A 7,790-nucleotide genomic window follows, 5' to 3' on the forward strand; every position below is an offset into this window, starting at 1 on the left:
TTGTAAGTTTCTATAAGATCCCCTCTCAATCTTCTAAATTCTAGCGAGTACAAGCCAAGTCTATCCAGTCTTTCTTCATATGAAAGCCCTGACATCCCAGGAATCAGTCTGGTGAACCTTCTCTGTACTCCCTCTATGGCAAGAATGTCTTTCCTCAGATTAGGAGACCAAAACTGTACGCAATACTCCAGGTGTGGTCTCACCTAGACCCTGTACAACTGCAGTAGAACCTCCCTGCTCCTATACTCAAATCCTTTTGCTATGAATGCTAACATACCATTCGCTTTCTTCACTGCCTGCTGCACCTGCATGCCTACTTTCAATGACTGGTGTACCACGACACCCAGGTCTCGTTGCATCTCCCCCTTTCCTAATTGGCCACCATTCAGATAATAGTCTACTTTCCTGTTTTTGCCACCAAAGTGTTTAACCTCACATTTATCCACATTATACTGCATCTGCCATGCATTTGCCCACTCACCCAGCCTATCCAAGTCACCTTGCAGCCTCCTAGCATCCTCCTCACAGCTAACACTGCCCCCTAGCTTCGTGTCATCTGCAAACTTGGAGATGTTGCATTCAATTCCCTCGTCCAAATCATTAATATATATTGTAAATAGCTGGAGTCCCAGCACTGAGCCTTGTGGTACACCACTAGTCACTGCGTGCCATTGTGAAAAGGACCCGTTTACTCCTACTCTTTGCTTCCTGTCTGCCAGCCAGTTCTCTATCCGCATCAATACTGAACCCTCAATACCGTGTGCCTTAAATTTGTATAGTAATCTCTTATGTGGGTCCTTGTCGAAAGCCTTCTGAAAGTCCAGATATAACACATCCACTGGTTCTCCCTTATCCGCTCTACTTGTTACATCCTCGAAAAATTCTATAAGATTCGTCAGACATGATTTACCTTTCATAAATCCATGCTGACTTTGTCCAATGATTTCACCATTTTCCAAATGTGCTGCTATCCCATCTTTAATAACTGTTTCTAGCAGTATCCCCACTACCGATGTTAGACTAACTGGTCTGTAATTCCCCGTTTTCTCTCTCCCTCCCTTATTAAAAAGTGGGGTTACATTAGCTACCCTCCAATCCTCAGGAACTACTCCAGAATCTAAAGAGTTTTGAAAAATTATCACTAATGCATCCACTATTTCTGGGGCTACTGCCTTAAGTACTCTGGGATGCAGCCTATCTGGCCCTGGGGATTTATCGGCCTTTAATCCATTCAATTTACCTAACACCACTTCCCGGCTAACCTGGATTTCACTCAGTTCCTCCATCTCATTTGACCCCCGGTCCCCTGCTATTTCCGGCAGATTATTTATGTCTTCCTTAGTGAAGACAGAACCAAAGTAATTATTCAATTGGTCTGCCATGTCCTTGTTCCCCATGATCAATTCACCTGTTTCTGTCTGTAAGGGACCTACATTTGTTTTAACTAATCTTTTTCTCTTCACATATCTATAAAAACTTTTGCAGTCAGTTTTTATGTTCCCTGCCAGTATTATCTCCTGCACAGAAGCAGGGAGTTTGAAGATTCCCTCAACACATGCGAAATACTTTCATTTCACGGCTAAAATAGAGCTGCCAGCTCTCTGGAACTTAATTAGCCATCCTCTCTGGGATAGGCAAAGCGCCAAAGGCTGAACTGGCAAGTAGCATTATTAAATGACTTGCAGGTTCGTATTGAAAAAATAAATAAATCAATAAATAAGAAGCAAAAGCTCCAAAAGGGAGCAGTTTGGCGACCCGACTTTGGGGAAGGCCAAGGCCGTAACGGCAAAATATGTCGAAAAGGAAAATTCTGGGCAGGAAGGTACTGCCTTATCATCCATTAAGGATATCGTCTGTCGGCTCTCAAGACTGGAAAACCTGATTGAGAGGTTGATCGAAGGAAATGTGCTCCACACATTGGCGAGCGATACAGGTAGTTCCAGTCAGATCTCTGCGGCAGCAACCTGGTTCAAGGTTGCATTATGATATCTACCGCTCAGAGGAGGGGTGTTTTGAGAAATATTACATGGTAGACTGACTGTGGGGAAGTCAACAGCGAACTCGAATTCCGTCAATAGATGGATGACATGCTTCAAGTCGAAAAAGGAGCTGCCGGCATTTGTAAGTATTATATTTATACTCTTTAACACCTCCACTGGCAGCTTGAACAAATGAAATTAGAATTGTCAAAGACTAACGGGCATAGCTTTAAGCTGAGAGAGCCAAAGTTTAAAGGAGATATGCAAGACAAGTTTGAAAGAGATGTGCGGGGCAACTTTTTTACACACAAGGTGGTGAGTGCCTGGAACATGCTGCCAGGGTTGGTGATTGAGACAGATATGGCAGTGGCTTTCAGAAAAGCAGGGATTGGAGGGATATGGATTATGCACTGGTAGATATGAGATAGTCTTGGCATCATGATGGACACAAACATTGTGGGCCAAAGGGCCTGTTCTTGTGCTGTACGATCCCATGTTCCATAGAAGATTATTTGATCAGATTTATGTGATTTTTTGGCCTCGTTGAACAAGGAGTAGATTGTGAGATATTGCAAATAAACCTTCAAACAAATATAAAGGAGAAATCAACATCAAACGCAATTAATAGGAAGGATTTCTGCCATTTCTCATCATATTTTTCTGAGATTGCTTTCCCCTCTCAGTTAACCCCACAATTAGTTTAGACCATTTTATCATCTAATGTTACCCCGCATTTAACAATTTTGGTTGAGCCTCATCTTTTATTTCTCTGTTATGATAGAAATTAATGTTTCAAATTTATGTTTCAAACTTAGTTCATCCCAAGTTTCACCTTCGAGCTGGGAATTCTGAATTTTCATTAATATAATCTCGCTGTCACAATAAATTCAATCAAATTTTAAATTCAATCACTTGTGCCGAAGAGCACAAACAGCTTCAGACTGAGTTGAACTCATTTTTACCGAACATTTGTGATATGAGTGATGATTGTCCAGTGGGGTTGTTACAGTTGGGTAATCTCATTTAAGGTCTGTGACTCTCTGCTCAATCTTGGCTTGTGGGTTGGAGTCAATCTCTGCCGACCAGCAAATTCTATATTTCATTAAATCAAGATTGGCTACATGAAGACTCAAAATGACAAACGAGGCACAATTAGTTCTGGGCAGAAGAAATGTATGTCGAAATACAAGTGCTACTGCGCATGCATAAATTTACAATTTGACTGACATAATGTGGGAGCTCCAACACGGAGACCACATAAGGTCATAAGTGACAGGAGCAGAATTAGTCCATTTGGCCCATCAAGTCTACTCTGCCATTCAATCATGACTGATCTATCTCTCCCGCCGAACCCCATTCTCCCGCATTCTCTCTGTAACCCCTGACACCCAAGAGATAATCAAGAATCTACCCATCTCTGTCTCAAAAATATCAATAGACGGCCTCCACAGCCTTCTGTGGCAACAAATTCCACAGATTCACCATGTGGGCAGCAGTGGGGTTAAAGAATTGCTTAAGTGTGAGTTTATCTAAATTGGAGAGTGCCTGCATATGCAAGGGGTTGGACAGGCTAGATGCAGGAAGATTGTTCCCGATGTTGGGGAAGTCCAGGACAAGTGGTCACACCTTAAGGATAAGGGGGAAATCCTTTAGAACCGAGATGAGGAGAACTTTTTTCACACAGAGAGTGGTGAATCTCTGGAACTCTCTGCCACAGAGGGTAGTTGAGGCCAGTTCATTGGCTATATTTAAGAGGGAGTTAGATGTGGCCCTTGTGGCCAAGGGGATCAGAGGGTATGGAGAGAAGGCAGGTACGGGATACTGAGTTGGATGATCAGCCATGATCATATTGAATGGCGGTGCAGGCTCGAAGGGCCGAATGGCCTACTCCTGCACCTAATTTCTATGTTTCTATGCAAATTGACAGATTAATCGGCCACTTTAAATTGCAGACTTGATTTTTTAAATCTCAAAATTTTGTAACAATGTCCCTCATCCACTCAAGTGTCCCTCGACATCGGCCAGTGTCCGGTGCTGCCTCAATGACCCTCAGACTGGCAGCTGACCAACTGACCCTCAGTGTCCTTCATTTCCTCAGTGACCAATGGTCCCTCAAAATCTTCCTCGAATGTCCCTCATCTCCCTCCTTTCCCTCAGTGTCCGGCTTGGCGCCAGTGTGTGTGTGTGTGTGTGTGTGTGTGTGTGGGGGGGTCACGCGGGCTCGTGGCCGGAGCGAGCGGACAATCGCTCCGCACGAGCTTCTCTTGGCGCGCTGAAGTTTGGCGGGTTTCGCAGACGGACAGCGGTCTCCGCCAATCGGATGGACTGTCCACCCCATGGCCCAACGACGTGGCCGGAGCGAGGTCCAATGGTCAGCGAGGGGGGCGGGACATGGCGGTGTCTATAAAAGGCGGCGCTGTCCAGGCAGCGTCCACCAAAGACCACACAGCGGCCAGTCCGCGCTAGTATCTTTGGTGTCCACCAGTGGCCGGAGAAGAACCTCGACGCGCGCCCCCACGGCGAGTGGACAGCGGCGCGCTCCCGCCAGGGATTCTTCAAGACACAATCCATCGCTCTGGTCACCCCACTGGTCAGCGAGGCTTCACCGGCCGGACGGATCTGCGTTCCGGACACGACCAAGGGTCAAGACCAAAGACATCGCCCCTCTCCCAATTTAATAAAATATCCCCTCAGGGGTCACTCCTTCCTTCCCACCCGCCCTGTCCAGAGGAGCGAGGGGTGAGTATGAAGGGGGTGAGGGCGGGGAGTCTCTTTCTTGTGTCATTCTGCTCCATTGATGGTGTTCGCGGTTACACAAAACTCACCGGCGCTAAGTCCCCGCAAGTCCAGCTCCGCGCAAACATCTACAGGTCAGGTTGGCTCCGAGTAGATCCAGCGCCTCTGGACCGCTCTGCGAGCAGCCTTGAAGACGATGGCGTGGGAGGGAGACCGCGACAGAGATATGCTTCCAAACCGAGATCTTGTCGGAGATCGGTGAGCTTCAATCTCCTCGATAAGAAGAAACGGAGCTGGAGGAACTCAGGCCAATCGGATGGACTGTCCCGCTTCTAGTGTGAAGATTCGCTCCTGATGTTGCGTAATGAACCAGATTTGATAAGGGACTCAAGGTAAAGGAGCCATTAGGAGGTAGTGACCATAATATGAAAAGTTTTAAACTATAATTTGAGAGGGAGAAGGGAAAATCAGAGGTGTCGGTGTTACAGTTGAACAAATGGGACTATGGAGCCATGAGGGAGGAGCTGGCCAAAGTTGACTGGAAAGGTACCCTAGCAGGGATGACAGTGGAACAATAATGACAGGTATTTCTGGGAATAATACAGAAGATGCAGGAGCAGTTCATTCCAAATAGGAAGAAAGATTCCAAAGGGAGTAAGGGGTGACCGTGGCTGACAAGGGAAGTCAGGGACAATATAAATATAAAAGAGAAGTATAACATATCAAAGATGAGCGGGAAACATAGAAATTAGGTGCAGGAGTAGGCCATTTGGCCCTTCGAGCCTGCACCGCCATTCAATATGATCATGGCTGATCACCCAACTCAGTATCCTGTACCTGCCTTCTCTCCATACCCTCTGATCCCCTTAGCCACAAGGGCCACATCTAACTCCCTCTTAAATATAGCCAATGAACTGGCCTCGACTACCCTCTGTGGCAGAGAGTTCCAGAGATTCACCACTCTGTGCGTGAAAAAGGTTCTTCTCATCTCGGTTTTAAAGGATTTCCCCCTTATCCTTAAGCTGTGACCCCTTGTCCTGGACTTCCCCAACATCGGGAACAATCTTTCTGCATCTAGCCTGTCCAACCCCTTAAGAATTTTGTAAGTTTCTATAAGATCCCCTCTCACTCTCCTAAATTCTAGAGAGTATAAATCAAGTCTATCCAGTGCCAGAGGATTGGGTAACGTTTAAAGAGCAACAGAAGAAAACTAAAAAGGCAATACGGGGAGAAAAGATGATGTACGAAGGTAAGCTAGCCAAGAATATACAGGAGGATAGTAAAAGCTTCTTTAGGTAAGTGAAGAGGAAACAAATAGTTAAGACCAAAGTTGGACACTTGAAGACTGAAAAAGGTGAATTCATTATGGGGAACAAGGAAATGGCAGATGAGTTGAACAGGTATTTTGGATCCGTCTTCACTAAGGAGGACACAAACAATCTTCCTGGTGTATTAGTGGCCAGAGGACCTAGGGTGACTGAGGAACTGAATGAAATCCACATTAGGCAGGAAATGATGTTGGGAAAACTGATGGGGCTGAAGGATGATAAATCTCCAGGGCCTGATGGTCTGCATCTCAGGGTACTTAAGAAAGTGGCTCTAGAAATTGTGGACGCATTGGTGATAATTTTCCAATGTTCTAGATTCAGGATCAGGTCCTGTGGATTGGAGGGTAGCTAATGTTATCCCACTTTTTAAGAAAGACGGGAGAGAGAAAACAGAATTATAGACCAGTTAGCCTGACATGGGTGGTGGGCTTCTTGTACTTCCGGTGGTGCTGGTGCCAGCAGCCTCCACCTACAGCCCAGTATCTTTTTGTTTTTTTGTTTATTTTGTTATGTTAAAAGTGTATTTTTTTTGTGTTTTTGGTGTCTTTATGTGGGGGAAGAGGGCACGGTGCGGGAGATACCGTCCTTCAGCCGCTTCCTGGTGAGGACGCGACTATTATTCGAGTCGCGTCCTCCCCCCCCCCCCCACAGCGGCCTACCTACCTGGATTGGCGCGGCCTTTCCTGCCGGGATCGACCGGAGCTCCAGCAGCGGCGGGACGGCGCTGGAACATCGCGGGGCTGGCGATGCCTTACCGGAGGTCGCCGTCTGGAGCCCGGAGTGCTGGACCTGCTGCCGACATCATGGAGCTGCGGTTTGCAGAGCTCCCAACGCGGGCGGCGCTGATGGACAGCGCGGGGTCCTGCGACTCTGCCCGGCTCGACCTGTGGACTCGGGAGCTGCGGACTCCGGCAGCGGGAGGCGGCTGATCAGGAGGTCCGGGCCGCTGAGGAGGAGGATGCTCACCGTCGGGGTTCGGCGTCGGCGTTCCACCAGCCTGGCGTGAGGGCCTGAACATCGGGCCACCCGGGGCGGCGACTGCGGGTGCTCGGAAGGCCCCGACTACGGATGGACACGGAGGGGAGGCTGGCTGGACTATGGTGCCGTCCTCACCTGGGTGCCATTTATGTTATGTTGTGTTGTGGACTTTTGTGTTTGTGCTTTTGTCAAATTTTTAATTCAACTTCAATTTTATTTTTTAATATGTTTTATTATTTATTTATTATTTATTTTTATTATTTTTCTTGTGATTTTTTTTTTTTTAACGATACTGCTGTACGGGAAATTCATTTCGTTGTCTCAAAGTGAGGCAACGACAATAAAATTTGAATACAAGAATACAATACAAGGAAGATGCTGGTGTCAATTATTAAAGATGAAATAGCGGCACGTTTGGATAGCAGTAACAGGTCCTGTCCCACTTAGCGATTTTTATCAGCGACTGCGAGCGTCAGTGACCGTCAAGTTGTACGACATCCACGCTGACGTATGCTGTCCTGCAGGTGACGCCCGGTTAGGGTTAGGGACCACAGATGGGCAGTAAAATATTCTTCCTTCAATGCATGGATTTTAAACATTAATATATAAAAATTAATACAATAAAATCAATTGTGCAAATGAAAAGATGTCCGAGTCATTCAGTTTTATTTACAGATGTATTGGTCCGCTTTCAGATCCAATCACCGTCTCTAACTTTTCACAGGTTGGATTAAGTGAGTAGACTGCACTCCCGTCTTCCCCCCCATCC

The sequence above is a fragment of the Leucoraja erinacea genome, chromosome 27, assembly GCF_028641065.1.
Source record: "Leucoraja erinacea ecotype New England chromosome 27, Leri_hhj_1, whole genome shotgun sequence".
In the NCBI taxonomy this organism is placed as follows: Eukaryota; Metazoa; Chordata; class Chondrichthyes; order Rajiformes; family Rajidae; genus Leucoraja; species Leucoraja erinaceus.